The sequence below is a fragment of the Pinus tabuliformis genome, chromosome 7 (assembly GCF_031772625.1).
Source record: "Pinus tabuliformis cultivar Carrire ecotype Pingquan chromosome 7, CPIR1, whole genome shotgun sequence".
Lineage (NCBI taxonomy): Eukaryota > Viridiplantae > Streptophyta > Pinopsida > Pinales > Pinaceae > Pinus > Pinus tabuliformis.
The window spans coordinates 280,613,412-280,633,841 of NC_142293.1; positions in this window are offsets into that span (position 1 = coordinate 280,613,412).

Sequence of the window (20,430 nt, forward strand, 5' to 3'; positions counted from 1 at the left end):
AGGGGGGTCAGATATTTCAGCAAGATTGACTTGACATCCAGTTACCACTAGGTACCAATCGAACCCTTTGATGTGTGGAAGACTTTCTTCAAATCCAAGGAAGGCCTTTTCAAATGACTGGTCATGCCTTTCAGATTGAAATTCCCCCACAACCTTCATGAGGGTGATGGATGACATCTTGTATGCATTCACCAACTCGTTCGTGGTGGTATATTTGGACGACATCCTGATCTTCATTTAGAGTTGGGAGGAGCACCTGCACCATTTTTGACAGGTCCTTAAACCTTGCAACAACACAAGTTGTGTGCAATTTTGTAGAAATTCACTTTTGGCATAACCCAAGTTCAATATCTGGGGTACATCATTAGTGAGTAGGGTGTGCATATCGACCCAACCAAGATACAAGTTATTTGAGATAAGCTAGCCCCAACCACTCTAACAGATCTCCATAATTTTTTGGGTTTTTACAATTTATACCGCCAATTTGTGTTGGGTTTCTCTCACATCACTTGGCCTTTGAGTCAAGTCACCAAGGGCGGAGTGAAAGAAAAGTTATTTTGGTCCGAATCCCAATAGAGGGTGTTTTCTGAGTTGAAGCATTGCCTCTACTTCGCATCGCTGCTCACATTACTGGAACTGCAACAACCATTTGAGATTGATACATATGCCTTTGACTATGATATTGTCACATTTCTTACTTAGTAGGGGTATCCAGTGGCATATCACAGTAAGACACTTTCATACATAGTCTGAAATTATCCCACCAATGACAAAGAGATGTATTCCATTGTGCAGGCCTGCCGATAGTAGAAGCATTATATTATGGGGAAGGATATGGTCATCCGCAGAGACGACCGATCCCTGCAGTTCATACAAACACAAGGAAAGTTACATAATGATCACCATCAGGCATATTCCACATACTTACAACAGTTCCATTTGAACATTACGTATAATAAGGGAAGAACCAATAATGTTGCAGACTGCCTCAGCCGACCGTCGGTCATGGCACTGACCACTGTGCTCGACTCTTGTGGACACTAGACTTCGGAATGGACACATCTTTACAAGAGAAATTCAGAATCGACAACACATGTCAGATGCTGCTAGAAGGAAAACAAGTTCTTGATTTTTACCTCGAGGGTGCACTATTGTGCCACCTTGGACACCTCTGTGTTCCTTCAAGTGAGTGTGCCAAGATGATTTGTGAGGCGCACTACAGTCGGGTCCCTCGACATTTTAGGGTAGAGAAAATAGTGGCAGTATTGCAAAAGTATTTTTATTAGACAAATGTTCGACAAGATGTTGTGGAGTACATTAGATCCTGCACTGGCTATGCCATTTCCAACTTGACCATCATGAAACAAGGCCTATATACTCCTCTGCCTACTCCTAGTTAGCCTTAGGAATCCATCTATATGGATTACATGTTGGGGCTTCCTTCTACTAAGCATGGAAACGAATGCATTTTCGTGGTCATTGAAAAATTCTCTAAGATGGCCATTTTTGTGGCCTGCAAGAAGAATATCACATCAGTTGCCACTGCTAAGCTCTTCTTTGGACAAGTGTGGGTTCACTTTGGGATTCCACAGTCCATTATATCATAGCAAGACAATAGGTTATTGAGTACATTTTGGTCAAGCCTCTGAATGATGCTGGATACCAAGCTCACTAAGTCCATGACCTTCAAACCCCAAGTTGATGGCCAAAAAAAGGTCGTGAACAAGATGATCGTGCACATTCTACGCATCTACAACTCGAAGCATCCACACACATGGGATGAAATCATCCCCTATATCCAACACAATTACAACAAATATCTCCATAGCGCAACTGGCCACAACCCCTTTAAGGTGGGATTCAGATTTCAACCACTATGTCCCATTGATGTGGCCATACCATTTGTCACTACTCAGGCATATTCGACTCATGTCTAGGACAAAGCTAACAGGGCTAACAAATTAATTGAGTGCAATCAACACATCCGATAATAGGTCCATGAAATACTAGATAGAGTCAATGCTAAGTACAAGCAACATCATGATCAACATTAGGTGCCACACTAATTCCAGGTGGGTCACAAAGTTTTGTTTTATTTGCCGAAGTGGCGTCTTGCTGGGCCCCATCACAAAATTCATCTGCTATGATATGGGTTGTATGTTATCACCAACGCTGTAGGAGACAATTCCTTCGAGGTCAGCATTCCACCGACCTGCACCCAATATTCAATGTGGATCAGCTACGACCATATTTCCTCCCATTGTTGGAAATATCTGACATTGCTAAGTAGCTGACACTAGCAGAGCTCAAACCAAGCTACATTGAACATGCCACAATTGATGGGATAATGGACACATAAATCAAGAAGACTCACCAATAGAGGATCCATCTATATCAAGTTGTCAAAGCAAGCCAACTCCTTCACCAGGGAAAGTGGTTCACTAGGGACCAGGTGCAACAGAAATTTCCTCACCTCATGGAGGCTCTTTACGCAATGGGGAAAATTGATTCCCATGGGGGGAGGGCCGATCTAGGTGGATATGGGTGGCCACCTGCCTATTCCACCTAGACCTCTAGTTGGTTTCATATGTTTTCTTTATTATAGAAGCATTTACTATTTTTAACAGTTTTTCGGGTCTTGAACTTTCGGAGCTGTTTTGACCCACTAAATGATGTTTTTTAAAGGTCCACAGCAAAACCATTACCTTATGAGGGGGCCTGCAATAAATCCTGTGATATTTGGAGAGATATTTCCAACGAGGTATCGTACATGCCAAACGAAGATCACATGACCAAGTTATGACCTCGGGAAGTTGGTTGTCCAACTAACCCCAATGGGGCCGACAAACTCTTGGCATTCCATCTCTCGGGTTTAGGGTTTTGGTTATTTAGGGTTTTCCCTTGTTGTTCAATAATAAAAATGCCCTGGATCCTCATTTCAATATAGTTTAGAGGCATGTAGCCTCCAAATATGTTCTTAGAGATAAGCTATCATCACCCGAGCTAGTTTATTTATGTTCTTCTTGTAAACATCTTTCAATTCTTTGATATTAATGGAATGAAGATTTATTTTTGTTGCATCTTTGTGTTTATGTTTATATCTATATTCTGTTGCGTTCTTGCACAAGTTTGGATCATTTATGCCCCTTTCTATACTTGCTATCACAAATCAAACATAGTCCCTTTTCTCTTCTTTTATCTGTTTACTGAGAAGACAACTTTTTTGGTTTACGAGATGGAGCAAGATTTTCTTTATAGTTATTTTTCGACCAATTTTCTAGTGGTCATATTTTTACTTTCAACTCTTTTTGCTATATTGAAAGTATGCTCTAGAGATTTAGGTTCAAAGAGACACACCTCATGTTGGATGCTTTCTTTTAAACTCTCAAATAGATTTGAAAAATTATCCTCTAAAACATTCTTCACCCTTAGACTCAAACTTTTTGAATTGTTGAATGTGATTTGTAATTGGATATTTTTATCGAAGATTTATGAATTAAATAAAAATTTATTTTATTTAATATCCCCATAAAGTGATATCAATTCCTCTATAAATATAGACCAAGATATAACATAATCCTTTTTTCCATTCTCAAAACCGTTGATGCTATACATATTGATCTTATTCTAAGAACATGGTTGCAATATTTACCAATTTTAAGGCTGCCACTTGGTGTAGATCAAAGTATCGCTCCATCTAGAATATCCATGTTATAATATCATTGTCATCAAACTTCCTCTTACTGATATTTGAAATGCAGTAGTTCCTTGGTGCTAAATTGAATCCCTAATTATGGGGATCTTGGATTGAAAAAACTTGATTATGGTTCTATGATTCAATATTTGTGCTCTCCAATTGTGATAAACTATTCATATGTGATTGAGTCTCAACACCATTCTTCTCCTTATTTTCATGGTTTCTCCTGATATTTTGTAATAAAATGTTTTTTATTATTATTTATTCCATATTTTCACTTGCGGATTTATTTATCTTTCTTATTTTCATTCATATCCTTTTCCATTTCATCCATCATCTTTTGTTCCATATTTTCGACTAATCCTTTCACCAGTGACAATTCAATAGTCATAGTATGACTTATTTTCTTAAATTGACTTTCCAATGTGGATAACTGATATTCAAAGCCTTTTGTTTCTCAACAAGTCATGAATGGGCCTTGAGGAGGTTTAATTGGTGTAATAACTTTCTTTGGAGGCATGCTGGGAAATAATAATAGTATTCCTGTTTATCATAACTTTTAGTCACAAAAAAAGGTTGGATCTTCTAATAAAAAATTATGTCACTTGCAAGTTATGTACTTTTAAAATCTTAGTTTGGAGAATATCTGCATGACTACACTTTATCTTGATATATCTCTGAGATTTGAGCCCCTTTCAATATAAAATTTTGATTTATAATACTTTGACATGTTTTCTTTGCAATTATGTAAGTCTAACTAGAATTTGATGTGTGAAGTGAAAGCTATAGTAACTTTTCGATTTTATTTTTTATTTTTTGCATCTTCCCAAGAGAAAATTTGTATAGAAAATCATGTGTTCAATTCTTCAAATATAATTATGAAATTTTTACTTAATGTATTTCTGTATGTCTCTTTAGATCTTTAAAAAATTTATAATATGAACAGTCCTAGAAAGAAGTTATATAAAAAATACCAATTTGACTCATTTGAATTTGATTTCATTATTAGAAAATTATATATTACGGAGCAATGGAACACATAAAATATTGCAGAAATATAAACACAGAAAACGCACAAAACAAGAGAGACACAGATATACGTGCTTCACCCAGTTTGGGCTACGTCCACCCCGAACAGCCAGTCCTTCCTTTCTATTATCCAGCAAAATGAAGAGATACAACCTACAGCAAAACCACTGTAATATCCTCTGTTTTCTCTCACAGTCTCACCTCTATGTTTCTCGCTCACCGAATACACATCTGTATCAGCCTCAAATACAATGCTCTCATATAAAGAGAGGGGTTGCCTTCTAGGGCAAAAAACCCTAAACTAAACATAAGTTCTACCGTCAGATGATCTGCCTAATGAACGGCCCAGATTGACTAGAAATTACTATACTTTTACAAGGCAATTTTACAGCTGTTTTTAGCTTCGGGGGCGCTGCCCCCCGAAACCCCCCGCCAGGGGGGGCTCCATAAAGTCGCTGCCACCCCCCTGGACCCCCCACGGCAACAATCATTTTACGGGCGGCGTTGCCGCCCCATTTTGAACTGGGGTCCAAAATGCCGGTACTATAGAAGATAATCAGGCTCCACACCCAACATTCATGACCATTTAAAGACCCTCACTTCCATGGGGTATATATTTAAATGTATAGCAAACCAAAGTATGAAATGTTTTCCATAAGTACCTAGAGATTTCTCCTTCATCTCCTATAAATTTCACAATATGAAACATCCTTGAAAATCCCAAGCTAACTTGTTTAAAATTGATTTTAGGAGCATTTAGGAATCCTAACATTCTAAGAGCATATCTCCAAAACTATATTGAACCAATGTTTGAAATATTTATCACATGTACCTATATATCTCACATCTACCTCAAAATTTCATGGTTTCAAACATCCCTGAAAATAGGTTATAGGAAAAATTCCAAACTGACTTGTTTGAAATTGTTTTCAAGACAATTCAAGAGCCCTAACTTGCTCAGAGAATATCTTAGAAAGTATAGAGAACTATGATTTGAAATTTTAACTAGATGATCCTCAAAATGCTCAAAATTTCACCATCTAAAGCATCTTAGAAAAAAGCTGTAAAGAAAATTCTAAGATGATTCGTCTGAAGCAACAAAACTTTAGGATCATATGTTCTGATACCAAAGGTTATGAACATTTCACCTTAAATATGATAATAAACCAGTGATTATAGTCCTCTTTGAGGGGGGAACCTCCTCTTATAATGAATATAATTTAGAAGACAAGATTTGATGATCCAAAGACTAGGTATCCTTTGTGTGTGTGTGTGTCTCTACACACACACACACACACACACACACACACACATATATGAGACAAATGGTACAGTTATATTACAATGACACCATGAAAGGTTCTAGCCTATATATCAATATAACAATAGAAATGTAATCACTCAATATTTAAGGATTAATATTATGTTTTAGGGTTAACATGGGGCTTATATAGGGATTAACAGTTTGATGGTTCACAATAAAATTGCTAGTGACTCTAGATACTCAAGAGTTAGACATTACCCAAATATTGGTTGAACAAATGTAGGAATGTAGCTTGTTAGAAGTAGTCATTGATTAAGAATAATAAGTCCAACAACAAGAAAATATTTTAGCCTCAAATGATGCTATGTATGAGGAGTATGTTTCAAAAATTTCCAACCATTCCCAATAGTGAGTTAGCCAACAAAGACTACATACCCATTGGTTAATACTGCTACAATAGTTTCCCTTAGTCAATGTGGATAAATAGGGATTTTATCAACCATTACTCTATCCATTCCACTTCCCCCATCATACTTATGGTAATTATGACTAAATAATGATATATTATCTAATTTGAACTATTAGTGACAATGTCAAACCAATACTCCCTTAGGTATCTCCATTTCCCAACAATTTTTACACTAAATCTAAAACTTTCTATTTGTACATTTGATGAAGCTCCAAAAAGGGATAGGGCCACGGTGAGAATAATGCACCTAACACCTCACAAACTCTAATCAATCTCTAATCGACATTTGGGATGATTTCAGAGATGTTATTTGTAAGTGATTATATATATTAGGGTAAATGGAATATTGTTGGCATAATAGATGAAACTTTAGTAGATTGATGGCATTTTGTCCAATAGTCCATAGGGAATTGAAGAAACATTGCATCAACTTTGAGGTAAGGGATTCTTTGTATGTTATTTTAATCATGTTCATTTTGATTTTGCTTCCTCACGTCAAAGAAAAAATAAAACTCTCTATAGCTTCTCATTAGATCATGCCTTTCAATTAGCTTTCAAAATTAAATATAGGGCTAATAAACCTGCTTAGCCACTATCACAACCCTTTCCCACAAAGTGATTTGGTTCCGCTCTTCTCTCAAACACCATTACTTTTTCTCCAGAGGCTAATAATAATGGTGTCCAAATGAAACACAAACACTATTTTTATTGATGGTAAGGATAATTTAACGATGCCTTGATCTATACAAAAAAAGTTAAGAATCTCCTCATTAAAGTGCAATAGGGCATAAAGGAACTTGCTCTTGATGAACAATGAGAGGAACATGAGCTCCAATATCCAACTAGTTCCAACCCTTTGTTGGCCTTAGCTTGGTAATATATTGATATATAGTGAGAAGCTTTCTTCACTCATGTTTTGCAAATTGAGAAAAACTATAGATAAATTATTATACATAGTGGCAATAAATGATTTCTCAATAATTTTGGTTGAATAAGTTCAATTTTCCGCTACACATGAACAATTATAATTTGGATGGGTAAAGAACATAGGGTAATCCACACCTATCACGTCACACATGTAATTTTTTTGTCACTTTTTCCATTGGATATTTCATTGACACAATGAATTGTGATAATACACATATGGTTGTTGGAAAAGGCTTCTCTGGAAGCCTTACCATTTCGACAAAAGCACAATATAATGGATATTAAAGACCTATAAATTTCACAAGGTTGATAAAATCTACTAGATCACATATTCTTCCTTTTAGTAAGGATGAGATGTTATTAAGTAAACCTTTGGACTTTGAACTCTTTTATTTTCTTCTATGATCATCCCTCCCACCTTATATTAGAGAGATAATATGACTTTCTGAAAAAGGGAAGAATTGACCACATGATTTCTTCTAGAGGAGAAGGCAATATGAGAGGTCACCACAAAGTGGAATTTCAGAGGTGAGGTGGTTTAGGAATAATCAAGGTGAGAGGTATTCTATTCATTTTGTTAGTCATGGTAAGGATGGGCATGCAAAAAATACATGTAGAATCCCATGGGAAAATATCAAAGACAAGTAGAAAAAAAGGAAGACAAAGGTAAATTCGTTGAATCTACTCATTTCATTTTTTCTCACAACAATTTTGGAATAAATGAATACTTGTTCAAAGGTTCTATTAAATCTTGGATAGATGTTCATTCGCTTGACATTGGTGCTTGGGACATGATATTTCAGAAATATGTCTTTGAAAAATTGAATGATAATGTAATGGGTGCAATGTATTTTGTAGATAGATCTAGTCCCAAACTTGCAGGAATTGACACCATAAAGCTTATATTTCTTGGATTCCGATACATTTTTTGGCATGACATTCTTTTCTTTTGGAGCTGTGAAAGAAATTGTCGTTCCTTGTACATATTTTAAAAAAATGTCACTTCATTCACATGTTTGATGGAGCAACTGAAATAAGGTATTTTAACAACACAGCTTCCATGATAGGATGAATTGATGACAAATTGTTGAAGTTGAAAGGGACATCTGTGTATGCACTGAATTTTGCACATCTTTCTCACTATGATGAAGGTACATTGTCTTTTCATGTTTTGTGGTATGTTATATTTTGACATATCAACTATGGCAATATTTTTATGTTGAAGAACACCGATGTTTGTAGTTTTCCTACCATTCTAAGGGACTTGAAGCAATGTGAGGATTATATCCTTGGTAAACATAGCAAACAACCTTTTCATGATTCCACTTCAAGAGCATGTAGAATGCTAGAATTGACACATTTTGATTTGTGTGGCTCGATGTTTATCCCATTTGGTTTGGTAATATATATAACATGACTTTCATTGATCATTACATTAGGATATGTTGGGTTTACTTGTTAAAACATTAGTCTCAATGTTTAAAATTTGTCTTATATATTTGTAAAGTTGACCCCTAACTTTAGTTTCTATTTTTCTTCTAGGGTACCTCATATTATTTGGTCCAAGAGAGCCCAATCTATACCTTTAGGGAATAATGCCTTTGTCATTTACACTTAAGTCTCAAGATTTTGTATAGTGGTTTAGGCACTAAATTATTAAAAAATTTAAAGTTTGTAAAATTATTCTTTAGTGCTCGCTTAGAGTTACCTTCGGGAGTTCATATCATTTGTGGTTTCAAGGCTCTTAAATGTAATGAAATCTTGTGAATTTTCTATGAATGTTTGGACCATTTCTCTACTTTCTATTTATTAATTTTCTTCAAATGTGTTTTCCTCATAATATATGAATGGATTTGTATCATGGAATGACTCATCAGAGAATATTTATTTATGATATTATTATTGTATTTTCCTTTTAAAACACATGGTCCACTCACAAGTGAACACGTTGAATGATTATATTCCTATTATAAGTTATTTTTAATATATGAGTAAATGAAAAGATTACCACGCCTATGAAAACAAAGAGGGAACTTTGTAAGTACCCTAGGATGTCGAATATTTTCCTTGATCAGAAAAGACATCAGAAACTTCCATGATATCTTCCTCTGTAGAATAAATCTTCACTAACATATGTGAAAGAGGCATAGAAAAATCTTGTAAAATAAAATATAACATTTTGATGTTAAACAAAATGTAAAAATATCATGCCACTTATAATATTACTTGATACATAAATAAGAATAAACAAGCTTGCATTTCCTTTCTCAATGTTTTGCATGATAGATGCACATAATTGAATAAAACCTTAACCTATGTTGTAGTTGTTCATTTTGAAACAATATCTAATATTGGCATGTCTTGTCTTGTTGCACAAGTGCATAAACAATTTTCGTGCTAGGAATCAAACATATATCTCACAACTAGTTGAGTACTTGATAATTTTATCACATGTATTCAATCTTTGTGTGTGTGTGTGTTCATTGTGTATATATATATATGAACACACACACACAAAGATTGAATACATGTGATAAAATTATCAAGTACTCAGCTTGTTATGAGATATATGTTTGATTCCTAGCATGAAAATTTTCTATGCACTTGTGCAACAAGACAAGACATGCCAATATTAGATATTGTTTACAATATCTATATTCTTCGTTGCTTCTCAGAGCTTAGTTGTTGGACCTTGAACAAAAGGACTAGTCTTTTGTTGGCAAACATTTTTGGAAGCATTAACTGTAGTTTTGGATGCAATGAATAAAACTCTTAATTCATAAGTATTCACAAACACCCTTCTTTATGACATTTTCCCTAGGCAGAAAATTAAAAAGACAAGTTATTATTTTATAATAATCATATTTCAAATTTTTTAATTAAAAAGGCTTTATTTATTTGTGTGTGTGTTATAATATTAAAAAAATAAATTTGAAAAAGAAAGTTCAAAACATAAAACAATAAAAACTATAAATTTCAAACTAAATAAAGAAATTACAGGAAAAATAAATCTCTCTCTCTCTCTCTCTCTCTCTCTCTCTCTCTCTCTATATATATATATATATCTCTCTCTCTCTCTCTCTCTCTCTATATATATATATATATAAAATTATAGATAATGGAAAAAAGAAAAATTTTAAATTTTAAAAATTTGGAAAAATATTAAAAAAATACAAAATTGAAAAAATATAATGAAAATGTTTTAAATTTTTGGAGAAAATATTAATTAAAAAAAAACAAATAAAAATAAAAAATAAAAAAAATATTCAAATTTTGAAAAAAGATTTAAAGAATTAAAATTTTGAAAAAACTTATGTGTTTTATGGGGAAGGGAAATTGTTGAAATCATGATACCCCTCCCATAATTGTTTTGGATTTGATGCAAATCCAACCATAAGGAAGGAGGGGAGGGCCCCAAGCACCCCCCTCCTCTACCCTTGGCATCCAAACCCAGCACTGCGAATTAGGGCCTTGAGTTTCCCCTCCCCTTCCTTTGGTGCTCAAATCCACTGCTCCTTTGGAGTGGTGGCTTTGTGCACTAAGGGAAAGGGAGGGGGAACTTACGGGTAAAGGGTGATAACTAGAATAACCCCATTTGGAGTGGTGGGTCTGGGAAACATAGAGGAAGGGAGGGGAACTTGTGGTGATTTAGGAGGCTCTAGGAAAATCTAAAAAATCAATGCGCTCAAAATTTGATGGAAACAACGCCATGTCAAAGAGCTCAACAAGATGATTCTAGTGGCATGAATGAGACCTCAAATAGAGTTCATAGGAGAAATTTATGGCAGTTTGAATATCTTGACCAAACAAAAAAAATCAAAGTCAAGGTACAAGACACATGGGACCGCTGACATGGGTCATACAATTGATGTGGATCAATGGGAGACCGAAACATGGTAGATGACTAGGACACCATACATCTTGTATGTCCGAATCTAGTTCAACACGCGACATTGACCGATTGATTGATGTACACATGGAACAATGGGGTTATTCCATGTGGCAACCCATGGTGGACAAAATGGGCTCAGTTGGTGAATCAAAACTTTGGTTCAACAAACATTCAATGGTAGAATGAATGGGGTTTGACCCGCCAACCTATGGTGCAAAAAAATAAACAACCGACTTAACCACCATGACAGGTGTTACAGATGTGATATGATATGGTAGAGTTATTTGTTTATATATTATTACAACTGCCAAATTTTAAAATGGGGGGTCAAATCCTCCCAAACTTAAAGTTTGAGAAGCTATTGTTATAAAAAATGTGCCATGGTTATAATTTATAGCCAGAAGAGGAAGTCTTGGGTCTTTGACTTTGGGATCTCTCCCCAATGAATTCTTGAATTAACCTTTGCCAACCAATCTACCAACGAGTGGCTTTGTAAATTCCACCCTTCACTTAAACATATAAACTTTTTTTATTCAACCATTAGGACGAGAAACTGAAGATGACAATGGGACGGGGGCCCGCGTATGAACCCAGGAAAAGGAGACCTCCATACCCAATTCAGGCACAATTTATGAGGCAAGGATATTTCAGGGAATATTTTGTTTGTGTGGCACAATGTACGAGATAGAGGATATCAGAGGGGTCCATAGGTGATGGTGTTTATAGTCATTCTTCACGATTTTTTGAAATGAGTCCATAGGTCGAAATAGAGTTTTGATTTGAGCAACAGATCTGATGGCTCATTCCTAGGGGCCAAATATGTCATTAATGTAGAAATTTTGAATAATAAACACATATTCAACAAATATTATCCCGATTATACACTATTGCGGAATACATGCATGTCACACGGAATTGGTCAAGGGTGCGGACACGACTGACCTTCCTAGAAGTCTAGGACATTCTAATGACAAACAAGACAAAATGGAGTGATCTTTCTCTAAATATATCTTTTATAACATGAAAACTACGAGTGTTTAGGCTTACCTTATTCCAAAACGCTGTTGTTGTAGTTTGTCCTTGCCAATCCGGATGAGCTCCTCCTTCAAGTCAATTCCTGCAACCACAAACAATCAAACAATTACCAAGCACTTGCATTTCATATAATAAAACATATATTCAACATGCAGACCAAGGAACACATGAAATAACTCATTAACACAAGCTATTGAGAAAAATAAACCAGTTTGTATTAATAACGAAACAAAGAAACTCTTACAACCTGGCCTTGGTGTTGTGCAAGTTCCTCCCAGGGTCCATCAAGGGTTTTCCTCTACTTTGACAAAGCTCACCCACTTCCAAGTAGAATCAAGTAAAGACAATCTCTCCTCACAAAGGTTCTAATGGAAGACCTAAATCCTGCAGCATTTACCCAAAGAAAATGTATAGCTCCAACCTCCTCTCCTTCTGGCTCAATGCCTTTATTTATAGTGCTGTAAAGAGGTTATTCAGGTCCACTATCAATGGGATCATCCCCCTCTATTGGTGGGATAGCTCCCTTATTGATGGGATAAGCTCCCTCTTAATAGAGATACATGAACCAACTGGAGGCGCATCCATTTCATCAAACCGACCTCTAGAATGTTCTAGAAGTAACCACAAGTAACTTTTTCAAGATAAAACTTGCGCATTTTGCCTTTTACAGAAGGACGCACCTGTCCTTTAACATACAGAGCGTCCATGGACGCAGTTTTTGTGAACATGGCCTGCGTCCCCGCAGGTAAGGCTAGAGAGAACCTGCGACCCCAGAGATAAACATAGTTTTTACAAGACTTTCTCTCTTTTTTGAGTTTGAGATGGATAACAGAGGCATAAGACTTGCCTAAGAGGGTAGCATGACTATTGATTTGAGCCATACTAACTGTAAGTAGTCAAGGTGACATTTTTTAGTGTAACAGATTGCCCCCTAAAGTGCGAAGCCTGGAATAGATTGGTGTTTTGTAATTCTAGGAAGGGTGAAGCGCTTTATCATTTCAAGGATTGACTTGTGGATGACCTAGTTGGAACCTGCAATTTTCAACACAAAATACATGTATAAGATTATATCATCACTGAGGTAGGCATTCCCATACTCAGATTCAAAACTTTAACTAATGGACTAACTATTTCTGATACAGGAATGATCTTGCAATACATCATTTTTATAGACTTTTGTAGACACAGTATGGACGCAGCCATCTGTTTATGATTAGTCTACATAGATAATGAATACAAAACTCCTCGCAGCCTGGATGGTAGAAACTAGATCCAGGGTCTTCACTTCTATTTCCCGAATTGGTACGATTCTAAGCATGTGATTAAATGATTTGATGTCGAACATGTTAGAAACCACTTGATTACCAGTCGATGATGTGAACTGTTAACAAGCGTGAGAGAGACCACCAGTAATGTCAATGGTTCTCAAAGTACCAAGCACAACCCGTGAAATGTGAATAGATGTTCTGATGTCGAACACTTCACGGAATCCTTTGATCGAAAGTCAATGATGTAAACTGTCGTCAAAGGCGAGAAACCTGCCATTGATGCATGCAGACTTCAAGGTACTGTCGATTCCTAAGTCATCTTTCTAGATAATGTGTCGATGTCGATAGAAAGCGACTCGTTGCAGGCAAGCCTGCAACACGAAATCATTGTTCAAGTTGAAGAAATGTTGCTGTAAGGACTGACTCAGGGATGGTCAAATGGATGACAAGTATTTTGCAGATGAAAGTTTTTCTTGCAGACCTCTTGAACACATAACGACACGACAGATGGCTTGGTGACGAATAACTCAAAGTTAATCCCTGGAACCCGATTAAAGACTTTCAAAGTGGTTTGGTCAACTGTGAGGTAAAAGATTTCCCAACCCAGGTGAATGAAAAATGTCGTGTTCAAGAGCGGTAATAAAGTTTCTTTTGAGACAAAAGGTAACAAATAGGCTCATTCTTCTCTCTTTTCCCCCACCATTTCTGGCAAGTACCTCTTTATTTTTAACAAGCTTGAGGAGGATAACATATGCTTGATTATAAGCTCATCCTTCGGACGAGTCCAACCTAGTTTTGATTCGAACCCTAGGAAGGAGTGGTTCGTTCTTGTTTGTAATTGAACAGGTCCTTTACTGTGAAATGTTTAACGAGCCCAGTATAGGAGAAACTCGGTGTTTTTCAATTTTAGAGAGTCTGAAAAACTTAAGAAAACTCCAAGTTGAACTTTTTCGTAGATTTGTGTCCCTCAAGCCCGAAAAAGTATAAAATAATACCTGGGGGAACCGCTTGATCTTGCGACCAAGGAGTACTTTCATAATTAGTGCCACTGACCTGAAAAGTAAAAAGCGATCAAGGACACGTCGTTTTATTTCCGTATCGAGTTTGAAACGACAAAAACCCGGCAATCTTTTCCTGATTTTACGGTCAGAAAAGGGCTATAAGGGGACCGTCTTTTAATTCCGTTTTAACGAGTGTAAAAGAAACGCTCGGCAATCTTTTCATATTTTGAGAGTCTGAAAAGGGCTTAAAAGAGAACTCCAAGGTTTCACTTTTTCATAAGTTTTAACGAGTTCGAAAAAGGGATAAAAATGTACTCATGGTTTTCACTTTTTCGTAAATTTTAAATGAGTTCGAAAAAATGATAAAAATGTACTCATATGGCCGACTTTCAATTTAATTTACGAGCAGGAAAAGACGGAAAGAACTCGGTATTTTCATTTGTTTTTACGAGAATGAAAAATAGCAAAATAATCTCGGGATTTTCATGAGTTTAACGAGTCTTGAAAATTACTGAAATTGACTCGAAATAGGTTTCATTTTTACAAAAGCTTGAAACAGATAAAAACTATGCTTCAAAATAGTTTCATTTTTACACAAGCTTGAAACAGAGATAAAACTGTGCTTGATGCCCCCTAAGCATAACTGTTAGAGCGCATGCCCCCCAGCTGCATTTCATTCAACCAGTAGGATGAAATGAAGGTTCAAGTACGAGATCATTTGAAAGACTTGACCTAAAACTGTAAGAAAATTATGCAAAACACCGAAACAACTAACCTAAATATACAACTTAACATTTACAAGATCTAGTCAATCTCTCGACTCAAATAGAGGAGGATTTGTTTCATTTTTTAACGAGCTTGACACAGGAAAATAACTATGCTCGGATTTGGTTTCATGTTTACACAAGCTTGAAACGAAAAACTATGCTTGTTACAAGTTCACATGCCCCCGGCATAATGATGCAAATCAAGGTACATGCCCCCCAAGCTTCATTGCATTCAATGAGGTGGATGGAATGAAGCTTTACTTTCAAAATCTTGGAAAGACTAGTGGGAGTTGTTTCATTTTTTAGTGAGGTTGACACAGGAAAAGAACTATCCTCAAAACCCTTGTTTCATTTTTTAAACGAGCTTGACACAAGATAAGGAACTATGCTCATAACTACTCTTTACAATCTACCTGACAAAACACTTTACTCTAAAAACCTTGATTCATTTTTTAACGAGCTTGACACAAGACAAGGAACTATGCTCTAAAATCCTTGATTCATTTTTTAATGAGCTTGACACAAGATAAGGAACTATGCTCATGACTAAACTCTACAATCTACCTACTTAACCTACCCTTGTTTCATTTTTTAACGAGCTTGACACAAGACAAGGAACTATGCTCAAAGATTTCGCATGCCCCCAGTTTAATGATGCAAAATGAGGTACATGCCTCCCAGGCTTCATTGCATTCAACCGGCTGGATGAAATGAAGGTTTACTTTCAATATTTAACTTGAAAAGGGAGTTGTTTCATTTTTAAGGAGGTTGACACAAGAAAAGAACTATCCTCATACCTGATTCATTTTTTAACGAGGTTGACTCAGTAACATGAACTATCCTCATAACCCTACTTTCTACAATCTACCTACATATCCTAAAATCTAGCTGATTCATTTTTTAATGAGGTTGACTCAGTAAAAGAACTATCCTCATACCTGATTCATTTTTTAACGAGGTTGACTTAGTAACAGGAACTATCCTCACACTCACTGATTCATTTTTTAACGAGGTCGACACAGTAAAAGGAACTTTCCTCGTACCATCCAATTTCATTTTTTAACGAGGTTGAGAGAGGAACAAACTATCCTCGTGGACACCTGTTTCATTTTTTAACGAGGTTGACACAGGAAAAGGAACTATCCTTGTACACACTGATTCATTTTTTAATGAGGTTGACACAGTAAAAGGAACTTTCCTCACCATCCAATTTCATTTTTTAACGAGGTTGATACAGGAAAAAACTATCCTTGCGCTCCTTGTTTCATTTTTTAACGAGGTTGATACAGGAAAAAACTATCCTCGCGCACTGATCATGGCTTCCAACTGGAAGAAAGACATGTCAATGGACACACCTTGATCATGGCTTCCAAGAGGTCTTCATCAGAAGGAAGAATAGTTCTCTGGAAGGAACACATGTCAAGGGACTCAAAAGGGATAAGAACATCGTGTTCAAGTAATCCCATAGAGTTTTCCATGTCAATTACCGGATCTAAATCCAAGGAAGATGAGCAAACAGTGAGAGGCTCACTTACATCGGTAACTGAAAGCATGGGACCGGTTGCCACATAATTAACCCGTGGCAGGGTAGATACCACTTTAGAATCAGGAACATTTAGGGGTGTCATATCATTGGTAGTTGAAACAAGACTAGGGAACGAAAGCTGGTCTACAGTCACAATACTGCCATTGTGAGGGAAAGACATCACGCGAAAGAGTGTCGATACGACAACTTTCATTGCATACACATAGTCTCGCCCAAGGAGTAAATTGAAATCCAAGGGACCTCGAACTACCATAAGATCAATGCAGACAGTTTTACCTTCCAAGGTAATAGAAAACTTAGGAAGGATCCCTAAAGGTTCACTAATGGTTCGGTTAAAAGCTTTCAGATTCTGCGTAATAGGCGCAAGCTGAGGGGAACCCAAAGCTTTCCAAATAGTTGAGGATAAAATACTAACAGAAGCACCTTCATCTACCTGAGTACGATGTATGTCCCTACCACCAGCCTTAACAATGATTTGGAAAGGGATGGAGGAAGGAAGACGAGGTTCTGTCAGTCTATTCCAATCAAAGGAAAAGACCTCAGTGCTTGGAGGGGGTCCCATAGAAACAGGTGAAATGCCCCCCGGCATAGAAGAATCTGATGTAACAAGAAGAACCTGAGCAGTATGAAGTTCACTCTCTAAATGGAAAGTGGGATCGACCGAATGTGAAATTGAATCGACCACTTGATCAACTAATGGATCATCAACTTGGGTGACATGAGTTTCACTCTCCAATGGGAGAGTGTGATCGACTGTACTTGAAGTTAGATCAATCACTTTGTCAGTTGACGGTAGGTTGGGAGAAAGTTTACGGTAACCAGTTGGAAATTCTTGCCGTGGAACAGTAAGTTTTTCCAACAATGTTGAGGCTTCATCCATGTGAGGGCAAATGTGAGTTTGATGACTCCCTTTGCATAACTTACAAGGAAACCTAACTTTACCCTTTTTCCCAAGAACCTGACTATCACTGGTTGATGGATCAATGGAAAGTTGATGAGATTTTTCTGACCATACTTCCAAGACCTTTGGTATACCAGGACAATTGATAAGGAAGTGGTCACCCTTACAAATCCTGCAAGGGTATTTGGGTTTACGGTGCATGTCAGAATTTTCCTCAACACCAATAACACTTACAGCCATGGTTGATTGGTTGACTTCTTTCTTATCTCGCTTCTTCTTCTTCTTCTTCCCTTTCTTCTTCTTCTTAGCCTCCTGGTTACTAGCATCAAGGCTTTTACCAGGTGAAGAGGAAGAAAAATTAGGCGAAGAAGGTAAAGGGTCAACAGAAGGTTGGTGATGTTGAGATGGTGAACTCTGTTGAGGTGAAGCATCCGGTTGAGATGGAACAATTGAAGTATTTTGGGCCAACGAAGTTGAAAATAACCATATCGGTAAACCTATTGTAAATCCAGGTAATGACAAAGTAGCCATATAAGGAGGACCAACATTTCCAAAGTAAGGAAAAGTACTAGGATTCTCATTAGGAGGGGTTCCTAGGTTGATAAATTCCGGAACATTTGCCATTATATTCAACTTCAGTGAATTTTATTAACAATTTTAAACTAAAATTAACAATTCACAATTTACACCTAACAATTAAAATTCACAATTCACACCTATGGTCTCTAAAAGTAAAAACAAACAAATTAACACGCGCTATCAAATCTAGGAGTCAAACCACACACAAACAGTATTCTTCCGGACCAAAAACGCTAGTTGGTGATGAAGCCCAACCTCGCTGGATTCAGTACAGAAATGGCGGGTGGAACAGTTACGCCGACAACCTGCTTAATGAATAGACTGGACCAAGTTCCTCCACTTTAACCGTCTCGAGTGAAGTGAACCCCCCAGAAAATCCAAGTGAGTATAGCCGACGTCTGCTCCAGGTACAGTGGGACCTTCCCTCCACCGTCACCTTGGGTAGAATCCTAAAGATTATGGTCACTAAGGTTACCAACGGCCACAAGTACACCTGGGGGAACAGTCTAAACTCCGACAGCACGCAAGGGCAGAGTAGCAAGCTCAATCCCCTTACCGGCTCCTTGACAGTAATCCAAGGTTTACCGATAAGTGACCCCTGGCTCCTCGACAATGGTTAATCCGAGGTTTACCGTTTGTAATACGTACTGTCTGGCGTCGTTCCCAACGAGGGGGGAATGATCCCCTCACTGGTTTGGACACGAGCTCGTGCTTCTCCTTTAAGAGGAGCTTTCCCAGAGTGTAAATGTAACAATTGGATTTGATTCTATCACAAGATCGACTACTTGTTTGGTTTTACTGTCTTGGAGAGTTAAGTACTCACCTACTCCAAGACACTAGCCTAAGCTATGTTGGTGCTTCAGAGCCCTAGAAATGTAAAAATTACTAGATGAATTTTAATTAAGCGCTGTGTTATTAAGGCTGTTATTACTCAAATGGGTAAATGGATATGAAACCAATGGTGTTATGACCCGACTCAACTGAATGCAATCAAATATGATAATGTAATCGTTTCAATTCGATGAATCCTAACTAAAGTAAGGAGAGAGTTTCCATTCACTTCCAACAATGCAAAAAATTGATCACTAAGAGAAAATATAACAAATTCTCTAATGCACTAATTTTATCAAGAAAAACTAATGCAAATCAATTCCAAACCATTTTTTTTATTTTTGTGTAAATTCAAATCAAAGAAAACTGATCTAAATCTACGATTGATTTTTCAGAATGTAAACTATGCAATGGTAATCTAACCACAATTCACTCGAAAAGTATGCAAATGTAATCTATGCACATTTTTCAATAATATTCTGAAAATGAGAATTCTAATTGTCCAAATGTGATCTATGCAAAAGAATTCTCAAACACAAGACGATTCTAATGTGATCTAAGAACCAATCAAGTGCAAATTGAGAAAATTGGGTGAGAGTTCCAAAGATCAAAACATAAAAACACTCAAAGGCGATTAACACTCATACACAATTTAGCCCCCCCCGGCGAATGAGGGGGAATTTTTTTTGCAAAAACAAAAGCAAAAAGATGCAAAATTGTGAAAAGACTGAGAGAAACCTCCAAGTAATGACCAAAGGAAATCAAATTAAGAATTTCTCAAAAAAGAGACTCAAAACACCCAATTGATGAAAGCTAAAAGCAGGAATGCTAATGAAACAAGTTCAGGTGAAAATTTTTGACAGGGTACTAAAGGATCTGGGCAGAAAACACTAAGAAAAACCAAAATCTAAAAGCAATTAAAGCAAAAATGGAGTTTTCCTAAATTTTTACAGGAAGACGCAGGCAACCCGTTAGAACAGGCGCGGGCCCGCTCTGTGCAAACGGCAACAGCGCGTCCAAAGACGCACTGTGCAGTACTCAGAGGGTGTGTCCTTCTGGAAAAGTTAAGAAAAACCAAATCTAACTAAATCTAAAGTTAAGCCACCCAAATACTAATTCTCACAGTCAAAAACCAGAAAATAAAAATGATTTTCTCAGAGCAAAGTTCACACAAAGGAAAAAACTTTCTCATTAATGGCTCCCCAGCGGAGTCGCCAATTTGTC